The sequence below is a fragment of the Amblyomma mixtum genome, chromosome 10 (genome assembly GCF_055824585.1).
Source record: "Amblyomma mixtum isolate Tamu chromosome 10, ASM5582458v1, whole genome shotgun sequence".
Lineage (NCBI taxonomy): Eukaryota > Metazoa > Arthropoda > Arachnida > Ixodida > Ixodidae > Amblyomma > Amblyomma mixtum.
The window spans coordinates 36,141,337-36,160,468 of NC_143021.1; positions in this window are offsets into that span (position 1 = coordinate 36,141,337).

Consider the following 19,132-nt stretch of genomic DNA (forward strand, 5'->3'; position numbering starts at 1 on the left):
AGTTTTGGAGTTTCGCAGTTTTGGAGTTTTGGAGTTTTGGAGTTTTGGAGTTTTGGAGTTACGGAGTTTTGGAGTTTTTGAGTTTTGGAGTTTTGGAGTTTCGGAGTTTCGGAGTTTTGGAGTTTTGGAGTTTCGCAGTTTTGGAGTTTTGGAGTTTTGGAGTTTTGGAGTTTTGGAGTTTCGGAGTTTTGGAGTTTTCGAGTTTTGGAGTTTTGGAGTTTTGGAGTTTCGCAGTTTTGGTGTTTTGGAGTTTTGGAGTTTTGGAGTTTCGGAGTTTTGGAGTTTTGGAGTTTTGGAGTTTAGGAGTTTTGGAGTTTCGGAGTTTTGGAGTTTTGGAGTTTTGGAGTTTCGGAGTTTTGGAGTTTTGGAGTTTCGTAGTTTTGGAGTTTTGGAGTTTTGGAGTTTTGGAGTTTCGGAGTTTCGCAGTTTTGGAGTTTTGGAGTTTTGGAGTTTTGGAGTTTATGAGTTTTGGAGTTTCGGAGTTTTGGTGTTTTGGAGTTTCGGAGTTTTGGAGTTTTGGAGTTTTGGAGTTTTGGAGTTTTGGAGATTCGGAGTTTTGGAGTTTTGGACTTTTGGAGTTTTGGAGTTTCGGAGTTTTGGAGTTTCGCAGTTTTGGAGTTTTGGAGTTTTGGAGTTTTGGAGTTTCGGAGTTTTGGAGTTTTGGAGGTTTGGAGTTTTGGAGTTTCGGAGTTTTGGAGTTTTGGAGTTTTGGAGTTTTGGAGTTTCGGAGTTTTGGAGTTTTGGAGTTTTGGAGTATTGGAGTTTTGGAGTTTCGGAGTTTTGGTGTTTCGGAGTTTTGGAGTTTTGGAGTTTTGGAGTTTCGGAGTTTTGGAGTTTTGGAGTTTTGGAGTTTTGGTTTCGCAGTTTTGGAGTTTTGGAGTTTTGGAGTTTTGGAGTTTTGGAGTTTCGCAGTTTCGCAGTTTTGGAGTTTTGGAGTTTTGGAGTTTAGGAGTTTTGGAGTTTCGGAGTTTTGGAGTTTTGGAGTTTTGGAGTTTCGGAGTTTTGGAGTTTCGCAGTTTTGGAGTTTTGGAGTTTTGGAGTTTTGGAGTTTCGGAGTTTCGCAGTTTTGGAGTTTTGGAGTTTTGGAGTTTTGGAGTTTCGGAGTTTTGGAGTTTTGGAGTTTTGGAGTTTCGGAGTTTTGGAGTTTTGGAGTTTCGGAGTTTTGGAGTTTTGGAGTTTTGGAGTTTTGGAGTTTCGGAGTTTTGGAGTTTCGCAGTTTTGGAGTTTTGGAGTTTTGGAGTTTTGGAGTTTTGGAGTTTTGGAGTTTTGGAGTTTCGGAGTTTTGGAGTTTTGGAGTTTTGGAGTTTTGGAGTTTTGGAGTTTCGCAGTTTTGGAGTTTTGGAGTTTTGGAGTTTTGGAGTTTCGCAGTTTTGGAGTTTTGGAGTTTTGGAGTTTTTGAGTTTTGGAGTTACGGAGTTTTGGAGTTTTGGAGTTTTGGAGTTTCGGAGTTTTGGAGTTTCGGAGTTTTGGAGTTTTGGAGTTTTGGAGTTTCGGAGTTTTGGAGTTTTGGAGTTTTGGAGTTTCGGAGTTTTGGAGTTTTGGAGTTTCGGAGTTTTGGTGTTTCGGAGTTTTGGAGTTTTGGAGTTTTGGAGTTTCGGAGTTTTGGAGTTTTGGAGTTTCGGAGTTTTGGAGTTTTGGAGTTTCGCAGTTTTGGAGTTTTGGAGTTTTGGAGTTTTGGAGTTTTAGAGTTTCGGAGTTTTGGAGTTTTGGAGTTTTGGAGTTTTGGAGTTTCGCAGTTTTGGTGTTTTGGAGTTTTGGAGTTTTGGAGTTTCGGAGTTTTGGAGTTTTGGAGTTTTGGAGTATTGGAGTTTTGGAGTTTCGGAGTTTTGGTGTTTCGGAGTTTTGGAGTTTTGGAGTTTTGGAGTTTGGGAGTTTCGGAGTTTTGGAGTTTTGGAGTTTTGGAGTTTCGGAGTTTTGGAGTATTGGAGTTTTGGAGTTTCGGAGTTTTGGAGTTTTGGAGTTTTGGAGTTTTGGAGTTTCGGTGTTTCGGAGTTTCGGAGTTTTGGAGTTTTGGAGTTTAGGAGTTTCGGAGTTTTCGAGTTTTGGAGTTTTGGAGTTTCGGAGTTTTGGAGTTTCGGAGTTTCGGAGTTTCGGAGTTTTGGAGTTTTGGAGTTTTGGAGTTTTGGAGTTTTGGAGTTTCGCAGTTTTGGAGTTTTGGAGTTTTGGAGTTTTGGAGTTTTGGAGTTTCGCAGTTTTGGAGTTTTGGAGTTTTTGAGTTTTGGAGTTACGGAGTTTTGGAGTTTTGGAGTTTTGGAGTTTTGGAGTTTCGGAGTTTTGGAGTTTCGGAGTTTTGGAGTTTTGGAGTTTTGGAGTTTCGGAGTTTTGGAGTTTTGGAGTTTTGGAGTTTTGGAGTTTCGGAGTTTTGGAGTTTTGGAGTTTCGGAGTTTTGGTGTTTCGGAGTTTTGGAGTTTTGGAGTTTTGGAGTTTCGGAGTTTTAGAGTTTTGGAGTTTCGGAGTTTTGGAGTTTTGGAGTTTCGCAGTTTTGGAGTTTTGGAGTTTTGGAGTTTTGGAGTTTTGGAGTTTTGGAGTTTCGGAGTTTTGGAGTTTTCGAGTTTTGGAGTTTTGGAGTTTTGGAGTTTCGCAGTTTTGGTGTTTTGGAGTTTTGGAGTTTTGGAGTTTCGGAGTTTTGGAGTTTTGGAGTTTTGGAGTATTGGAGTTTTGGAGTTTCGGAGTTTTGGTGTTTCGGAGTTTTTGAGTTTTGGAGTTTTGGAGTTTCGGAGTTTCGGAGTTTTGGAGTTTTGGAGTTTTGGAGTTTCGGAGTTTTGGAGTTTCGGAGTTTTGGAGTATTGGAGTTTTGGAGTTTCGGAGTTTTGGAGTTTTGGAGTTTTGGAGTTTTGGAGTTTCGGTGTTTGGAGTTTTGGAGTTTTGGAGTTTAGGAGTTTCGGAGTTTTGGAGTTTTGGAGTTTTGGAGTTTCGGAGTTTTGGAGTTTCGGAGTTTCGGAGTATTGGAGTTTTGGAGTTTTGGAGTTTTGGAGTTTCGGAGTTTTGGAGTGTTGGAGTTTTGGAGTTTCGGAGTTTTGGAGTTTTGGAGTTTTGGAGGTTTGGAGTTTCGGTGCTTCGGAGTTTCGGAGTTTTGGAGTTTTGGAGTTTAGGAGTTTCGGAGTTTTGGAGTTTTGGAGTTTTGGAGTTTCGGAGTTTTGGAGTTTCGGAGTTTTGGAGTTTTGGAGTTTTGGAGTTTTGGAGTTTTGGAGTTTTGGAGTTTCGGAGTTTTGGAGTTTTGGAGTTTTGGAGTTTCGGAGTTTCGGAGTTTTGGAGTTTTGGAGTTTTGGAGTTTTGGAGTTTCGGAGTTTTGGAGTTTTGGAGTTTCGGAGTTTTGGTGTTTCGGAGTTTTGGAGTTTTGGAGTTTTGGAGTTTCGGAGTTTTGGAGTTTTGGAGTTTCGGAGTTTTGGAGTTTCGGAGTTTTGGAGTTTTGGAGTTTCGGAGTTTTGGTGTTTCGGAGTTTTGGAGTTTTGGAGTTTTGGAGTTTCGGAGTTTTGGAGTTTTGGAGTTTCGGAGTTTTGGAGTTTTGGAGTTTCGCAGTTTTGGAGTTTTGGAGTTTTGGAGTTTTGGAGTTTTGGAGTTTTGGAGTTTCGGAGTTTTGGAGTTTTCGAGTTTTGGAGTTTTGGAGTTTTGGAGTTTCGCAGTTTTGGTGTTTTGGAGTTTTGGAGTTTTGGAGTTTCGGAGTTTTGGAGTTTTGGAGTTTTGGAGTATTGGAGTTTTGGAGTTTCGGAGTTTTGGTGTTTCGGAGTTTTTGAGTTTTGGAGTTTTGGAGTTTCGGAGTTTCGGAGTTTTGGAGTTTCGGAGTTTTGGAGTTTTGGAGTTTAGGAGTTTCGGAGTTTTGGAGTTTTGGAGTTTTGGAGTTTCGGAGTTTTGGAGTTTCGGAGTTTCGGAGTATTGGAGTTTTGGAGTTTTGGAGTTTTGGAGTTTCGGAGTTTTGGAGTATTGGAGTTTTGGAGTTTCGGAGTTTTGGAGTTTTGGAGTTTTGGAGGTTTGGAGTTTCGGTGCTTCGGAGTTTCGGAGTTTTGGAGTTTTGGAGTTTAGGAGTTTCGGAGTTTTGGAGTTTTGGAGTTTTGGAGTTTCGGAGTTTTGGAGTTTCGGAGTTTTAGAGTTTTGGAGTTTCGGAGTTTTGGAGTTTTGGAGTTTTGGAGTTTCGGAGTTTCGGAGTTTCGGAGTTTCGGAGTTTTGGAGTTTTGGAGTTACGGAGTTTTGGAGTTTTGGAGTTTTGGAGTTTTGGAGTTTTGGAGTTTTGGAGTTTTGGAGTTTCGGAGTTTTGGAGTTTTGGAGTTTTGGAGTTTTGGAGTTTCGGAGTTTTGGAGTTTTGAGTTTTGGAGTTTTGGAGTTTCGGAGTTTTGGAGTTTTGGAGTTTTGGAGTATTGGAGTTTCGGAGTTTTGGAGTTTTGGAGTTTTGGAGTTTCGGAGTTTCGGAGTTTTGGAGTTTTGGAGTTTCGGAGTTTCGGAGTTTTGGAGTTTAGGAGTTTCGGAGTTTTGGAGTTTTGGAGTTTTGGAGTTTCGGAGTTTTGGAGTTTCGGAGTTTCGGAGTATTGGAGTTTTGGAGTTTTGGAGCTTTGGAGTTTCGGAGTTTTGGAGTATTGGAGTTTTGGAGTTTCGGAGTTTTGGAGTTTTGGAGTTTTCGAGTTTTGGAGTTTCGGTGTTTTGGAGTTTTGGAGTTTTGGAGTTTTGGAGTTTCGGAGTTTTGGAGTTTTGGAGTTTTGGAGTTTTGGAGTTTTGGAGTTTCGCAGTTTTGGAGTTTTGGAGTTTTGGAGTTTTTGAGTTTTGGAGTTACGGAGTTTTGGAGTTTTGGAGTTTTGGAGTTTTGGAGTTTTGGAGTTTCGGAGTTTCGGAGTTTTGGAGTTTTGGAGTTTTGGAGTTTTGGAGTTTCGGAGTTTCGGAGTTTTGGAGTTTTAGAGTTTTGGAGTTTTGGAGTTTCGCAGTTTTGGAGTTTTGGAGTTTCGGAGTTTTGGAGTTTTGGAGTTTTGGAGTTTCGCAGTTTTGGAGTTTTGGAGTTTCGGAGTTTTGGAGTTTTGGAGTTTTGGAGTTTTGGAGTTTCGGAGTTTTGGAGTTTTGGACTTTTGGAGTTTTGGAGTTTCGGAGTTTTGGAGTTTCGCAGTTTTGGAGTTTTGGAGTTTTGGAGTTTTGGAGTTTCGGAGTTTTGGAGTTTTGGAGTATTGGAGTTTTGGAGTTTCGGAGTTTTGGAGTTTTGGAGTTTTGGAGTTTTGGAGTTTCGGTGTTTCGGAGTTTCGGAGTTTTGGAGTTTTGGAGTTTAGGAGTTTCGGAGTTTTGGAGTTTTGGAGTTTTGGAGTTTCGGAGTTTTGGAGTTTCGGAGTTTTAGAGTTTTGGAGTTTTGGAGTTTTGGAGTTTTGGAGTTTTGGAGTTTTGGAGTTTTGGAGTTTCGGAGTTTTGGAGTTTTGGAGTTTTGGAGTTTCGGAGTTTCGGAGTTTTGGAGTTTTGGAGTTTTGGAGTTTCGGAGTTTCGGAGTTTCGGAGTTTCGGAGTTTTGGAGTTTTGGAGTTTTGGAGTTTTGGAGTTTTGGAGTTTTGGAGTTTCGGAGTTTCGAAGTTTTGGAGTTTTGGAGTTTTGGAGTTTCGGAGTTTTGGAGTTTTGGAGTTTTGGAGTTTTGGAGTTTTGGAGTTTTGGAGTTTCGGAGTTTTGGAGTTTTGGAGTTTTGGAGTATTGGAGTTTTGGAGTTTCGGAGTTTTGGTGTTTCGGAGTTTTGGAGTTTTGGAGTTTTGGAGTTTCGGAGTTTCGGAGTTTTGGAGTTTTGGAGTTTCGGAGTTTTGGAGTTTCGGAGTTTTGGAGTATTGGAGTTTTGGAGTTTCGGAGTTTTGGAGTTTTGGAGTTTTGGAGTTTCGGTGTTTCGGAGTTTCGGAGTTTCGGAGTTTTGGAGTTTTGGAGTTTTGGAGTTTCGGAGTTTTGGAGTTTCGGAGTTTTAGAGTTTTGGAGTTTTGGAGTTTTGGAGTTTTGGAGTTTTGGAGTTTTGGAGTTTCGGAGTTTTGGAGTTTTGGAGTTTTGGAGTTTCGGAGTTTCGGAGTTTTGGAGTTTTGGAGTTTTGGAGTTTCGGAGTTTCGGAGTTTCGGAGTTTCGGAGTTTTGGAGTTTTGGAGTTTTGGAGTTTTGGAGTTTTGGAGTTTTGGAGTTTCGGAGTTTTGGAGTTTTGGAGTTTCGCAGTTTTGGAGTTTTGGAGTTTTGGAGTTTTGGAGTTTCGGAGTTTCGCAGTTTTGGAGTTTTGGAGTTTTGGAGTTTTGGAGTTTTGGAGTTTCGGAGTTTTGGAGTTTTGGAGTTTTGGAGTTTCGGAGTTTTGGAGTTTTGGAGTTTCGGAGTTTTGGAGTTTTGGAGTTTTGGAGTTTTGGAGTTTCGGAGTTTTGGAGTTTCGCAGTTTTGGAGTTTTGGAGTTTTGGAGTTTTGGAGTTTCGGAGTTTTGGAGTTTTGGAGTTTTGGAGTTTCGGAGTTTTGGAGTTTTGGAGTTTTGGAGTTTTGGAGTTTTGGAGTTTCGCAGTTTTGGAGTTTTGGAGTTTTGGAGTTTTGGAGTTTTGGAGTTTCGCAGTTTTGGAGTTTTGGAGTTTTGGAGTTTTTGAGTTTTGGAGTTACGGAGTTTTGGAGTTTTGGAGTTTTGGAGTTTCGGAGTTTTGGAGTTTCGGAGTTTTGGAGTTTTGGAGTTTTGGAGTTTCGGAGTTTTGGAGTTTTGGAGTTTTGGAGTTTCGGAGTTTTGGAGTTTTGGAGTTTCGGAGTTTTGGTGTTTCGGAGTTTTGGAGTTTTGGAGTTTTGGAGTTTCGGAGTTTTGGAGTTTTGGAGTTTCGGAGTTTTGGAGTTTTGGAGTTTCGCAGTTTTGGAGTTTTGGAGTTTTGGAGTTTTGGAGTTTTAGAGTTTCGGAGTTTTGGAGTTTTGGAGTTTTGGAGTTTTGGAGTTTCGCAGTTTTGGTGTTTTGGAGTTTTGGAGTTTTGGAGTTTCGGAGTTTTGGAGTTTTGGAGTTTTGGAGTATTGGAGTTTTGGAGTTTCGGAGTTTTGGTGTTTCGGAGTTTTGGAGTTTTGGAGTTTTGGAGTTTCGGAGTTTCGGAGTTTTGGAGTTTTGGAGTTTTGGAGTTTCGGAGTTTTGGAGTATTGGAGTTTTGGAGTTTCGGAGTTTTGGAGTTTTGGAGTTTTGGAGTTTTGGAGTTTCGGTGTTTCGGAGTTTCGGAGTTTTGGAGTTTTGGAGTTTAGGAGTTTCGGAGTTTTCGAGTTTTGGAGTTTTGGAGTTTCGGAGTTTTGGAGTTTCGGAGTTTCGGAGTTTCGGAGTTTTGGAGTTTTGGAGTTTTGGAGTTTTGGAGTTTTGGAGTTTCGCAGTTTTGGAGTTTTGGAGTTTTGGAGTTTTGGAGTTTTGGAGTTTCGCAGTTTTGGAGTTTTGGAGTTTTTGAGTTTTGGAGTTACGGAGTTTTGGAGTTTTGGAGTTTTGGAGTTTTGGAGTTTCGGAGTTTTGGAGTTTCGGAGTTTTGGAGTTTTGGAGTTTTGGAGTTTCGGAGTTTTGGAGTTTTGGAGTTTTGGAGTTTTGGAGTTTCGGAGTTTTGGAGTTTTGGAGTTTCGGAGTTTTGGTGTTTCGGAGTTTTGGAGTTTTGGAGTTTTGGAGTTTCGGAGTTTTGGAGTTTTGGAGTTTCGGAGTTTTGGAGTTTTGGAGTTTCGCAGTTTTGGAGTTTTGGAGTTTTGGAGTTTTGGAGTTTTGGAGTTTTGGAGTTTTGGAGTTTTCGAGTTTTGGAGTTTTGGAGTTTTGGAGTTTCGCAGTTTTGGTGTTTTGGAGTTTTGGAGTTTTGGAGTTTCGGAGTTTTGGAGTTTTGGAGTTTTGGAGTATTGGAGTTTTGGAGTTTCGGAGTTTTGGTGTTTCGGAGTTTTTGAGTTTTGGAGTTTTGGAGTTTCGGAGTTTCGGAGTTTTGGAGTTTTGGAGTTTTGGAGTTTCGGAGTTTTGGAGTTTCGGAGTTTTGGAGTATTGGAGTTTTGGAGTTTCGGAGTTTTGGAGTTTTGGAGTTTTGGAGTTTTGGAGTTTCGGAGTTTTGGAGTTTTGGAGTTTTGGAGTATTGGAGTTTTGGAGTTTCGGAGTTTTGGTGTTTCGGAGTTTTGGAGTTTTGGAGTTTCGGAGTTTTGGAGTTTTGGAGTTTTGGAGTTTTGGAGTTTCGCAGTTTTGGAGTTTTGGAGTTTTGGAGTTTTGGAGTTTTGGAGTTTTGGAGTTTTGGAGTTTTGGAGTTTCGGAGTTTTGGAGTTTTGGAGTTTTGGAGTTTTGGAGTTTCGGAGTTTTGGAGTTTTGGAGTTTTGGAGTTTTGGAGTTTTGGAGTTTCGCAGTTTTGGAGTTTTGGAGTTTTGGAGTTTTTGAGTTTTGGAGTTACGGAGTTTTGGAGTTTTGGAGTTTTGGAGTTTTGGAGTTTTGGAGTTTTGGAGTTTCGGAGTTTTGGAGTTTTGGAGTTTTGGAGTTTTGGAGTTTCGGAGTTTTGGAGTTTTGAGTTTTGGAGTTTTGGAGTTTCGGAGTTTTGGAGTTTTGGAGTTTTGGAGTATTGGAGTTTCGGAGTTTTGGAGTTTTGGAGTTTTGGAGTTTCGGAGTTTCGGAGTTTTGGAGTTTTGGAGTTTCGGAGTTTCGGAGTTTTGGAGTTTAGGAGTTTCGGAGTTTTGGAGTTTTGGAGTTTTGGAGTTTCGGAGTTTTGGAGTTTCGGAGTTTCGGAGTATTGGAGTTTTGGAGTTTTGGAGTTTTGGAGTTTCGGAGTTTTGGAGTATTGGAGTTTTGGAGTTTCGGAGTTTTGGAGTTTTGGAGTTTTGGAGTTTTGGAGTTTCGGTGTTTCGGAGTTTCGGAGTTTTGGAGTTTTGGAGTTTAGGAGTTTCGGAGTTTTGGAGTTTTGGAGTTTTGGAGTTTCGGAGTTTTGGAGTTTCGGAGTTTTAGAGTTTTGGAGTTTTGGAGTTTTGGAGTTTTGGAGTTTTGGAGTTTTGGAGTTTCGGAGTTTTGGAGTTTTGGAGTTTTGGAGTTTCGGAGTTTCGGAGTTTTGGAGTTTTGGAGTTTTGGAGTTTCGGAGTTTCGGAGTTTCGGAGTTTCGGAGTTTTGGAGTTTTGGAGTTTTGGAGTTTTGGAGTTTTGGAGTTTTGGAGTTTCGGAGTTTCGGAGTTTTGGAGTTTTGGAGTTTTGGAGTTTCGGAGTTTTGGAGTTTTGGAGTTTTGGAGTTTTGGAGTTTTGGAGTTTCGGAGTTTTGGAGTTTTGGAGTTTTGGAGTATTGGAGTTTTGGAGTTTCGGAGTTTTGGTGTTTCGGAGTTTTGGAGTTTTGGAGTTTTGGAGTTTCGGAGTTTCGGAGTTTTGGAGTTTTGGAGTTTTGGAGTTTCGGAGTTTTGGAGTTTCGGAGTTTTGGAGTATTGGAGTTTTGGAGTTTCGGAGTTTTGGAGTTTTGGAGTTTTGGAGTTTTGGAGTTTCGGTGTTTCGGAGTTTCGGAGTTTCGGAGTTTTGGAGTTTTGGAGTTTTGGAGTTTCGGAGTTTTGGAGTTTCGGAGTTTTAGAGTTTTGGAGTTTTGGAGTTTTGGAGTTTTGGAGTTTTGGAGTTTCGGAGTTTTGGAGTTTTGGAGTTTTGGAGTTTCGGAGTTTCGGAGTTTTGGAGTTTTGGAGTTTTGGAGTTTCGGAGTTTCGGAGTTTCGGAGTTTCGGAGTTTTGGAGTTTTGGAGTTTTGGAGTTTTGGAGTTTTGGAGTTTTGGAGTTTCGGAGTTTCGGAGTTTTGGAGTTTTGGAGTTTTGGAGTTTCGGAGTTTTGGAGTTTTGGAGTTTTGGAGTTTTGGAGTTTTGGAGTTTCGGAGTTTTGGAGTTTCGGAGTTTTGGAGTTTTGGAGTTTTGGAGTATTGGAGTTTCGGAGTTTTCGAGTTTTGGAGTGTTGGAGTTTCGGAGTTTCGGAGTTTTGGAGTTTTGGAGTTTCGGAGTTTCGGAGTTTCGGAGTTTCGGAGTTTTGGAGTTTTGGAGTTTTGGAGTTTCGGAGTTTTGGAGTTTTGGAGTTTCGGAGTTTTGGAGTTTCGGAGTTTTGGAGTTTTGGAGTTTCGGAGTTTTGGAGTTTTGGAGTTTTGGAGTTTTGGAGTTTCGCAGTTTTGGAGTTTTGGAGTTTTGGAGTTTTTGAGTTTTGGAGTTACGGAGTTTTGGAGTTTTGGAGTTTTGGAGTTTCGGAGTTTTGGAGTTTCGGAGTTTTGGAGTTTTGGAGTTTTGGAGTTTCGGAGTTTTGGAGTTTTGGAGTTTTGGAGTTTCGGAGTTTGGAGTTTTGGAGTTTCGGAGTTTTGGTGTTTCGGAGTTTTGGAGTTTTGGAGTTTCGGAGTTTTGGAGTTTTAGAGTTTTGGAGTTTTGGAGTTTCGCAGTTTTGGAGTTTTGGAGTTTCGGAGTTTTGGAGTTTTGGAGTTTTGGAGTTTCGCAGTTTTGGAGTTTTGGAGTTTCGGAGTTTTGGAGTTTTGGAGTTTTGGAGTTTTGGAGTTTCGGAGTTTTGGAGTTTTGGACTTTTGGAGTTTTGGAGTTTCGGAGTTTTGGAGTTTCGCAGTTTTGGAGTTTTGGAGTTTTGGAGTTTTGGAGTTTTGGAGTTTCGGAGTTTTGGAGTTTTGGAGGTTTGGAGTTTTGGAGTTTCGGAGTTTTGGAGTTTTGGAGTTTTGGAGTTTTGGAGTTTCGGAGTTTTGGAGTTTTGGAGTTTTGGAGTATTGGAGTTTTGGAGTTTCGGAGTTTTGGTGTTTCGGAGTTTTGGAGTTTTGGAGTTTTGGAGTTTCGGAGTTTTGGAGTTTTGGAGTTTTGGAGTTTTGGAGTTTCGCAGTTTTGGAGTTTTGGAGTTTTGGAGTTTTGGAGTTTCGCAGTTTCGCAGTTTTGGAGTTTTGGAGTTTTGGAGTTTAGGAGTTTTGGAGTTTCGGAGTTTTGGAGTTTTGGAGTTTTGGAGTTTCGGAGTTTTGGAGTTTTGGAGTTTTGGAGTTTCGGAGTTTTGGAGTTTTGGAGTTTCGCAGTTTTGGAGTTTTGGAGTTTTGGAGTTTTGGAGTTTCGGAGTTTCGCAGTTTTGGAGTTTTGGAGTTTTGGAGTTTTGGAGTTTATGAGTTTTGGAGTTTTGGAGTTTCGGAGTTTTGGAGTTTTGGAGTTTTGGAGTTTTGGAGTTTTGGAGTTTCGGAGTTTTGGAGTTTTGGACTTTTGGAGTTTCGGAGTTTTGGTGTTTTGGAGTTTCGGAGTTTTGGAGTTTCGGAGTTTTGGAGTTTTGGAGTTTTGGAGTTTCGGAGTTTCGGAGTTTTGGAGTTTTGGAGTTTCGGAGTTTCGGAGTTTTGGAGTTTAGGAGTTTCGGAGTTTTGGAGTTTTGGAGTTTTGGAGTTTCGGAGTTTTGGAGTTTCGGAGTTTCGGAGTATTGGAGTTTTGGAGTTTTGGAGTTTTGGAGTTTCGGAGTTTTGGAGTATTGGAGTTTTGGAGTTTCGGAGTTTTGGAGTTTTGGAGTATTGGAGTTTTGGAGTTTCGGAGTTTTGGAGTTTTGGAGTTTTGGAGTTTTGGAGTTTCGGTGTTTCGGAGTTTCGGAGTTTTGGAGTTTTGGAGTTTAGGAGTTTCGGAGTTTTGGAGTTTTGGAGTTTTGGAGTTTCGGAGTTTTGGAGTTTCGGAGTTTTAGAGTTTTGGAGTTTTGGAGTTTTGGAGTTTTGGAGTTTTGGAGTTTCGGAGTTTTGGAGTTTTGGAGTTTTGGAGTTTCGGAGTTTCGGAGTTTTGGAGTTTTGGAGTTTTGGAGTTTTGGAGTTTTGGAGTTTTGGAGTTTTGGAGTTTCGGAGTTTCGGAGTTTTGGAGTTTTGGAGTTTTGGAGTTTCGGAGTTTTGGAGTTTTGGAGTTTTGGAGTTTTGGAGTTTTGGAGTTTCGGAGTTTTGGAGTTTTGGAGTTTTGGAGTATTGGAGTTTTGGAGTTTCGGAGTTTTGGTGTTTCGGAGTTTTGGAGTTTTGGAGTTTTGGAGTTTCGGAGTTTCGGAGTTTTGGAGTTTTGGAGTTTTGGAGTTTCGGAGTTTTGGAGTTTCGGAGTTTTGGAGTATTGGAGTTTTGGAGTTTCGGAGTTTTGGAGTTTTGGAGTTTTGGAGTTTTGGAGTTTCGGTGTTTCGGAGTTTCGGAGTTTCGGAGTTTTGGAGTTTTGGAGTTTTGGAGTTTCGGAGTTTTGGAGTTTCGGAGTTTTAGAGTTTTGGAGTTTTGGAGTTTTGGAGTTTTGGAGTTTCGGAGTTTTGGAGTTTTGGAGTTTTGGAGTTTCGGAGTTTCGGAGTTTTGGAGTTTTGGAGTTTTGGAGTTTCGGAGTTTCGGAGTTTCGGAGTTTCGGAGTTTTGGAGTTTTGGAGTTTTGGAGTTTTGGAGTTTTGGAGTTTTGGAGTTTCGGAGTTTCGGAGTTTTGGAGTTTTGGAGTTTTGGAGTTTCGGAGTTTTGGAGTTTTGGAGTTTTGGAGTTTTGGAGTTTTGGAGTTTCGGAGTTTTGGAGTTTCGGAGTTTTGGAGTTTTGGAGTTTTGGAGTATTGGAGTTTCGGAGTTTTCGAGTTTTGGAGTTTTGGAGTTTCGGAGTTTCGGAGTTTTGGAGTTTTGGAGTTTCGGAGTTTCGGAGTTTCGGAGTTTCGGAGTTTTGGAGTTTTGGAGTTTTGGAGTTTCGGAGTTTTGGAGTTTTGGAGTTTCGGAGTTTTGGAGTTTCGGAGTTTTGGAGTTTTGGAGTTTCGGAGTTTTGGAGTTTTGGAGTTTTGGAGTTTTGGAGTTTCGCAGTTTTGGAGTTTTGGAGTTTTGGAGTTTTTGAGTTTTGGAGTTACGGAGTTTTGGAGTTTTGGAGTTTTGGAGTTTCGGAGTTTTGGAGTTTCGGAGTTTTGGAGTTTTGGAGTTTTGGAGTTTCGGAGTTTTGGAGTTTTGGAGTTTTGGAGTTTCGGAGTTTGGAGTTTTGGAGTTTCGGAGTTTTGGTGTTTCGGAGTTTTGGAGTTTTGGAGTTTCGGAGTTTTGGAGTTTTAGAGTTTTGGAGTTTTGGAGTTTCGCAGTTTTGGAGTTTTGGAGTTTCGGAGTTTTGGAGTTTTGGAGTTTTGGAGTTTCGCAGTTTTGGAGTTTTGGAGTTTCGGAGTTTTGGAGTTTTGGAGTTTTGGAGTTTTGGAGTTTCGGAGTTTTGGAGTTTTGGACTTTTGGAGTTTTGGAGTTTCGGAGTTTTGGAGTTTCGCAGTTTTGGAGTTTTGGAGTTTTGGAGTTTTGGAGTTTTGGAGTTTCGGAGTTTTGGAGTTTTGGAGGTTTGGAGTTTTGGAGTTTCGGAGTTTTGGAGTTTTGGAGTTTTGGAGTTTTGGAGTTTCGGAGTTTTGGAGTTTTGGAGTTTTGGAGTATTGGAGTTTTGGAGTTTCGGAGTTTTGGTGTTTCGGAGTTTTGGAGTTTTGGAGTTTTGGAGTTTCGGAGTTTTGGAGTTTTGGAGTTTTGGAGTTTTGGAGTTTCGCAGTTTTGGAGTTTTGGAGTTTTGGAGTTTTGGAGTTTCGCAGTTTCGCAGTTTTGGAGTTTTGGAGTTTTGGAGTTTAGGAGTTTTGGAGTTTCGGAGTTTTGGAGTTTTGGAGTTTTGGAGTTTCGGAGTTTTGGAGTTTTGGAGTTTCGCAGTTTTGGAGTTTTGGAGTTTTGGAGTTTTGGAGTTTCGGAGTTTCGCAGTTTTGGAGTTTTGGAGTTTTGGAGTTTTGGAGTTTATGAGTTTTGGAGTTTCGGAGTTTTGGTGTTTTGGAGTTTCGGAGTTTTGGAGTTTTGGAGTTTTGGAGTTTTGGAGTTTTGGAGTTTCGGAGTTTTGGAGTTTTGGACTTTTGGAGTTTTGGAGTTTCGGAGTTTTGGAGTTTCGCAGTTTTGGAGTTTTGGAGTTTCGGAGTTTTGGAGTTTTGGAGGTTTGGAGTTTTGGAGTTTCGGAGTTTTGGAGTTTTGGAGTTTTGGAGTTTTGGAGTTTTGGAGTTTCGGAGTTTTGGAGTTTTGGAGTTTTGGAGTATTGGAGTTTTGGAGTTTCGGAGTTTTGGTGTTTCGGAGTTTTGGAGTTTTGGAGTTTTGGAGTTTCGGAGTTTTGGAGTTTTGGAGTTTTGGAGTTTTGGTTTCGCAGTTTTGGAGTTTTGGAGTTTTGGAGTTTTGGAGTTTCGCAGTTTCGCAGTTTTGGAGTTTTGGAGTTTTGGAGTTTAGGAGTTTTGGAGTTTCGGAGTTTTGGAGTTTTGGAGTTTTGGAGTTTCGGAGTTTTGGAGTTTTGGAGTTTCGCAGTTTTGGAGTTTTGGAGTTTTGGAGTTTTGGAGTTTCGGAGTTTCGCAGTTTTGGAGTTTTGGAGTTTTGGAGTTTTGGAGTTTCGGAGTTTTGGAGTTTTGGAGTTTTGGAGTTTCGGAGTTTTGGAGTTTTGGAGTTTCGGAGTTTTGGAGTTTTGGAGTTTTGGAGTTTTGGAGTTTCGGAGTTTTGGAGTATCGCAGTTTTGGAGTTTTGGAGTTTTGGAGTTTTGGAGTTTCGGAGTTTTGGAGTTTTGGAGTTTTGGAGTTTTGGAGTTTCGGAGTTTTGGAGTTTTGGAGTTTTGGAGTTTTGGAGTTTCGCAGTTTTGGAGTTTTGGAGTTTTGGAGTTTTGGAGTTTTGGAGTTTCGCAGTTTTGGAGTTTTGGAGTTTTGGAGTTTTTGAGTTTTGGAGTTACGGAGTTTTGGAGTTTTGGAGTTTTGGAGTTTCGGAGTTTTGGAGTTTCGGAGTTTTGGAGTTTTGGAGTTTTGGAGTTTCGGAGTTTTGGAGTTTCGGAGTTTTGGAGTTTCGGAGTTTTGGAGTTTTGGAGTTTCGGAGTTTTGGAGTTTTGGAGTTTTGGAGTTTTGGAGTTTCGCAGTTTTGGAGTTTTGGAGTTTTGGAGTTTTTGAGTTTTGGAGTTACGGAGTTTTGGAGTTTTGGAGTTTTGGAGTTTCGGAGTTTTGGAGTTTCGGAGTTTTGGAGTTTTGGAGTTTTGGAGTTTCGGAGTTTTGGAGTTTTGGAGTTTTGGAGTTTCGGAGTTTGGAGTTTTGGAGTTTCGGAGTTTTGGTGTTTCGGAGTTTTGGAGTTTTGGAGTTTCGGAGTTTTGGAGTTTTAGAGTTTTGGAGTTTTGGAGTTTCGCAGTTTTGGAGTTTTGGAGTTTCGGAGTTTTGGAGTTTTGGAGTTTTGGAGTTTCGCAGTTTTGGAGTTTTGGAGTTTCGGAGTTTTGGAGTTTTGGAGTTTTGGAGTTTTGGAGTTTCGGAGTTTTGGAGTTTTGGACTTTTGGAGTTTTGGAGTTTCGGAGTTTTGGAGTTTCGCAGTTTTGGAGTTTTGGAGTTTTGGAGTTTTGGAGTTTTGGAGTTTCGGAGTTTTGGAGTTTTGGAGGTTTGGAGTTTTGGAGTTTCGGAGTTTTGGAGTTTTGGAGTTTTGGAGTTTTGGAGTTTCGGAGTTTTGGAGTTTTGGAGTTTTGGAGTTTCGCAGTTTTGGAGTTTTGGAGTTTTGGAGTTTTGGAGTTTCGCAGTTTCGCTGTTTTGGAGTTTTGGAGTTTTGGAGTTTAGGAGTTTTGGAGTTTCGGAGTTTTGGAGTTTTGGAGTTTTGGAGTTTCGGAGTTTTGGAGTTTTGGAGTTTCGTAGTTTTGGAGTTTTGGAGTTTTGGAGTTTTGGAGTTTCGGAGTTTCGCAGTTTTGGAGTTTTGGAGTTTTGGAGTTTATGAGTTTTGGAGTTTCGGAGTTTTGGTGTTTTGGAGTTTCGGAGTTTCGGAGTTTTGGAGTTTTGGAGTTTTGGAGTTTCGGAGTTTTGGAGTTTTGGACTTTTGGAGTTTTGGAGTTTCGGAGTTTTGGAGTTTCGCAGTTTTGGAGTTTTGGAGTTTTGGAGTTTTGGAGTTTTGGAGTTTCGGAGTTTTGGAGTTTTGGAGGTTTGGAGTTTTGGAGTTTCGGAGTTTTGGAGTTTTGGAGTTTTGGAGTTTCGGAGTTTTGGAGTTTTGGAGTTTTGGAGTATTGGAGTTTCGGAGTTTCGGAGTTTTGGTGTTTCGGAGTTTTGGAGTTTTGGAGTTTTGGAGTTTCGGAGTTTTGGAGTTTTGGAGTTTTGGAGTTTTGGTTTCGCAGTTTTGGAGTTTTGGAGTTTTGGAGTTTTGGAGTTTTGGAGTTTCGCAGTTTCGCAGTTTTGGAGTTTTGGAGTTTTGGAGTTTAGGAGTTTTGGAGTTTCGGAGTTTTGGAGTTTTGGAGTTTTGGAGTTTCGGAGTTTTGGAGTTTTGGAGTTTCGCAGTTTTGGAGTTTTGGAGTTTTGGAGTTTTGGAGTTTCGGAGTTTCGCAGTTTTGGAGTTTTGGAGTTTTGGAGTTTTGGAGTTTCGGAGTTTTGGAGTTTTGGAGTTTTGGAGTTTCGGAGTTTTGGAGTTTTGGAGTTTCGGAGTTTTGGAGTTTTGGAGTTTTGGAGTTTTGGAGTTTCGGAGTTTTGGAGTTTCGCAGTTTTGGAGTTTTGGAGTTTTGGAGTTTTGGAGTTTCGGAGTTTTGGAGTTTTGGAGTTTTGGAGTTTTGGAGTTTCGGAGTTTTGGAGTTTTGGAGTTTTGGAGTTTTGGAGTTTTGGAGTTTCGCAGTTTTGGAGTTTTGGAGTTTTGGAGTTTTGGAGTTTTGGAGTTTCGCAGTTTTGGAGTTTTGGAGTTTTGGAGTTTTTGAGTTTTGGAGTTACGGAGTTTTGGAGTTTTGGAGTTTTGGAGTTTTGGAGTTTCGGAGTTTTGGAGTTTCGGAGTTTTGGAGTTTTGGAGTTTCGGAGTTTTGGAGTTTTGGAGTTTTGGAGTTTCGGAGTTTTGGAGTTTTGGAGTTTCGGAGTTTTGGTGTTTCGGAGTTTTGGAGTTTTGGAGTTTTGGAGTTTCGGAGTTTTGGAGTTTTGGAGTTTCGGAGTTTTGGAGTTTTGGAGTTTCGCAGTTTTGGAGTTTTGGAGTTTTGGAGTTTTGGAGTTTTAGAGTTTCGGAGTTTTGGAGTTTTGGAGTTTTGGAGTTTTGGAGTTTCGCAGTTTTGGTGTTTTGGAGTTTTGGAGTTTTGGAGTTTCGGAGTTTTGGAGTTTTGGAGTTTTGGAGTATTGGAGTTTTGGAGTTTCGGAGTTTTGGTGTTTCGGAGTTTTGGAGTTTTGGAGTTTTGGAGTTTCGGAGTTTCGGAGTTTTGGAGTTTTGGAGTTTTGGAGTTTCGGAGTTTTGGAGTATTGGAGTTTTGGAGTTTCGGAGTTTTGGAGTTTTGGAGTTTTGGAGTTTTGGAGTTTCGGTGTTTCGGAGTTTCGGAGTTTTGGAGTTTTGGAGTTTAGGAGTTTCGGAGTTTTCGAGTTTTGGAGTTTTGGAGTTTCGGAGTTTTGGAGTTTCGGAGTTTCGGAGTTTCGGAGTTTTGGAGTTTTGGAGTTTTGGAGTTTTGGAGTTTTGGAGTTTCGCAGTTTTGGAGTTTTGGAGTTTTGGAGTTTTGGAGTTTTGCAGTTTTGGAGTTTTGGAGTTTTTGAGTTTTGGAGTTACGGAGTTTTGGAGTTTTGGAGTTTTGGAGTTTTGGAGTTTCGGAGTTTTGGAGTTTCGGAGTTTTGGAGTTTTGGAGTTTTGGAGTTTCGGAGTTTTGGAGTTTTGGAGTTTTGGAGTTTTGGAGTTTTGGAGTTTCGGAGTTTTGGAGTTTTGGAGTTTCGGAGTTTTGGAGTTTCGGAGTTTTGGAGTTTTGGAGTTTCGGAGTTTTGGAGTTTTGGAGTTTCGGAGTTTTGGAGTTTCGCAGTTTTGGAGTTTTGGAGTTTTGGAGTTTTTGAGTTTTGGAGTTACGGAGTTTTGGAGTTTTGGAGTTTTGGAGTTTCGGAGTTTTGGAGTTTCGGAGTTTTGGAGTTTTGGAGTTTTGGAGTTTCGGAGTTTTGGAGTTTTGGAGTTTTGGAGTTTCGGAGTTTGGAGTTTTGGAGTTTCGGAGTTTTGGTGTTTCGGAGTTTTGGAGTTTTGGAGTTTCGGAGTTTTGGAGTTTTAGAGTTTTGGAGTTTTGGAGTTTCGCAGTTTTGGAGTTTTGGAGTTTCGGAGTTTTGGAGTTTTGGAGTTTTGGAGTTTCGCAGTTTTGGAGTTTTGGAGTTTCGGAGTTTTGGAGTTTTGGAGTTTTGGAGTTTTGGAGTTTCGGAGTTTTGGAGTTTTGGACTTTTGGAGTTTTGGAGTTTCGGAGTTTTGGAGTTTCGCAGTTTTGGAGTTTTGGAGTTTTGGAGTTTTGGAGTTTTGGAGTTTCGGAGTTTTGGAGTTTTGGAGGTTTGGAGTTTTGGAGTTTCGGAGTTTTGGAGTTTTGGAGTTTTGGAGTTTTGGAGTTTCGGAGTTTTGGAGTTTTGGAGTTTTGGAGTATTGGAGTTTTGGAGTTTCGGAGTTTTGGTGTTTCGGAGTTTTGGAGTTTTGGAGTTTTGGAGTTTCGGAGTTTTGGAGTTTTGGAGTTTTGGAGTTTTGGAGTTTCGCAGTTTTGGAGTTTTGGAGTTTTGGAGTTTTGGAGTTTCGCAGTTTCGCAGTTTTGGAGTTTTGGAGTTTTGGAGTTTAGGAGTTTTGGAGTTTCGGAGTTTTGGAGTTTTGGAGTTTTGGAGTTTCGGAGTTTTGGAGTTTTGGAGTTTCGCAGTTTTGGAGTTTTGGAGTTTTGGAGTTTTGGAGTTTCGGAGTTTCGCAGTTTTGGAGTTTTGGAGTTTTGGAGTTTTGGAGTTTATGAGTTTTGGAGTTTCGGAGTTTTGGTGTTTTGGAGTTTCGGAGTTTTGGAGTTTTGGAGTTTTGGAGTTTTGGAGTTTTGGAGTTTCGGAGTTTTGGAGTTTTGGACTTTTGGAGTTTTGGAGTTTCGGAGTTTTGGAGTTTCGCAGTTTTGGAGTTTTGGAGTTTTGGAGTTTTGGAGTTTTGGAGTTTCGGAGTTTTGGAGTTTTGGAGGTTTGGAGTTTTGGAGTTTCGGAGTTTTGGAGTTTTGGAGTTTTGGAGTTTTGGAGTTTTGGAGTTTCGGAGTTTTGGAGTTTTGGAGTTTTGGAGTATTGGAGTTTTGGAGTTTCGGAGTTTTGGTGTTTCGGAGTTTTGGAGTTTTGGAGTTTTGGAGTTTCGGAGTTTTGGAGTTTTGGAGTTTTGGAGTTTTGGTTTCGCAGTTTTGGAGTTTTGGAGTTTTGGAGTTTTGGAGTTTCGCAGTTTCGCAGTTTTGGAGTTTTGGAGTTTTGGAGTTTAGGAGTTTTGGAGTTTCGGAGTTTTGGAGTTTTGGAGTTTTGGAGTTTCGGAGTTTTGGAGTTTTGGAGTTTCGCAGTTTTGGAGTTTTGGAGTTTTGGAGT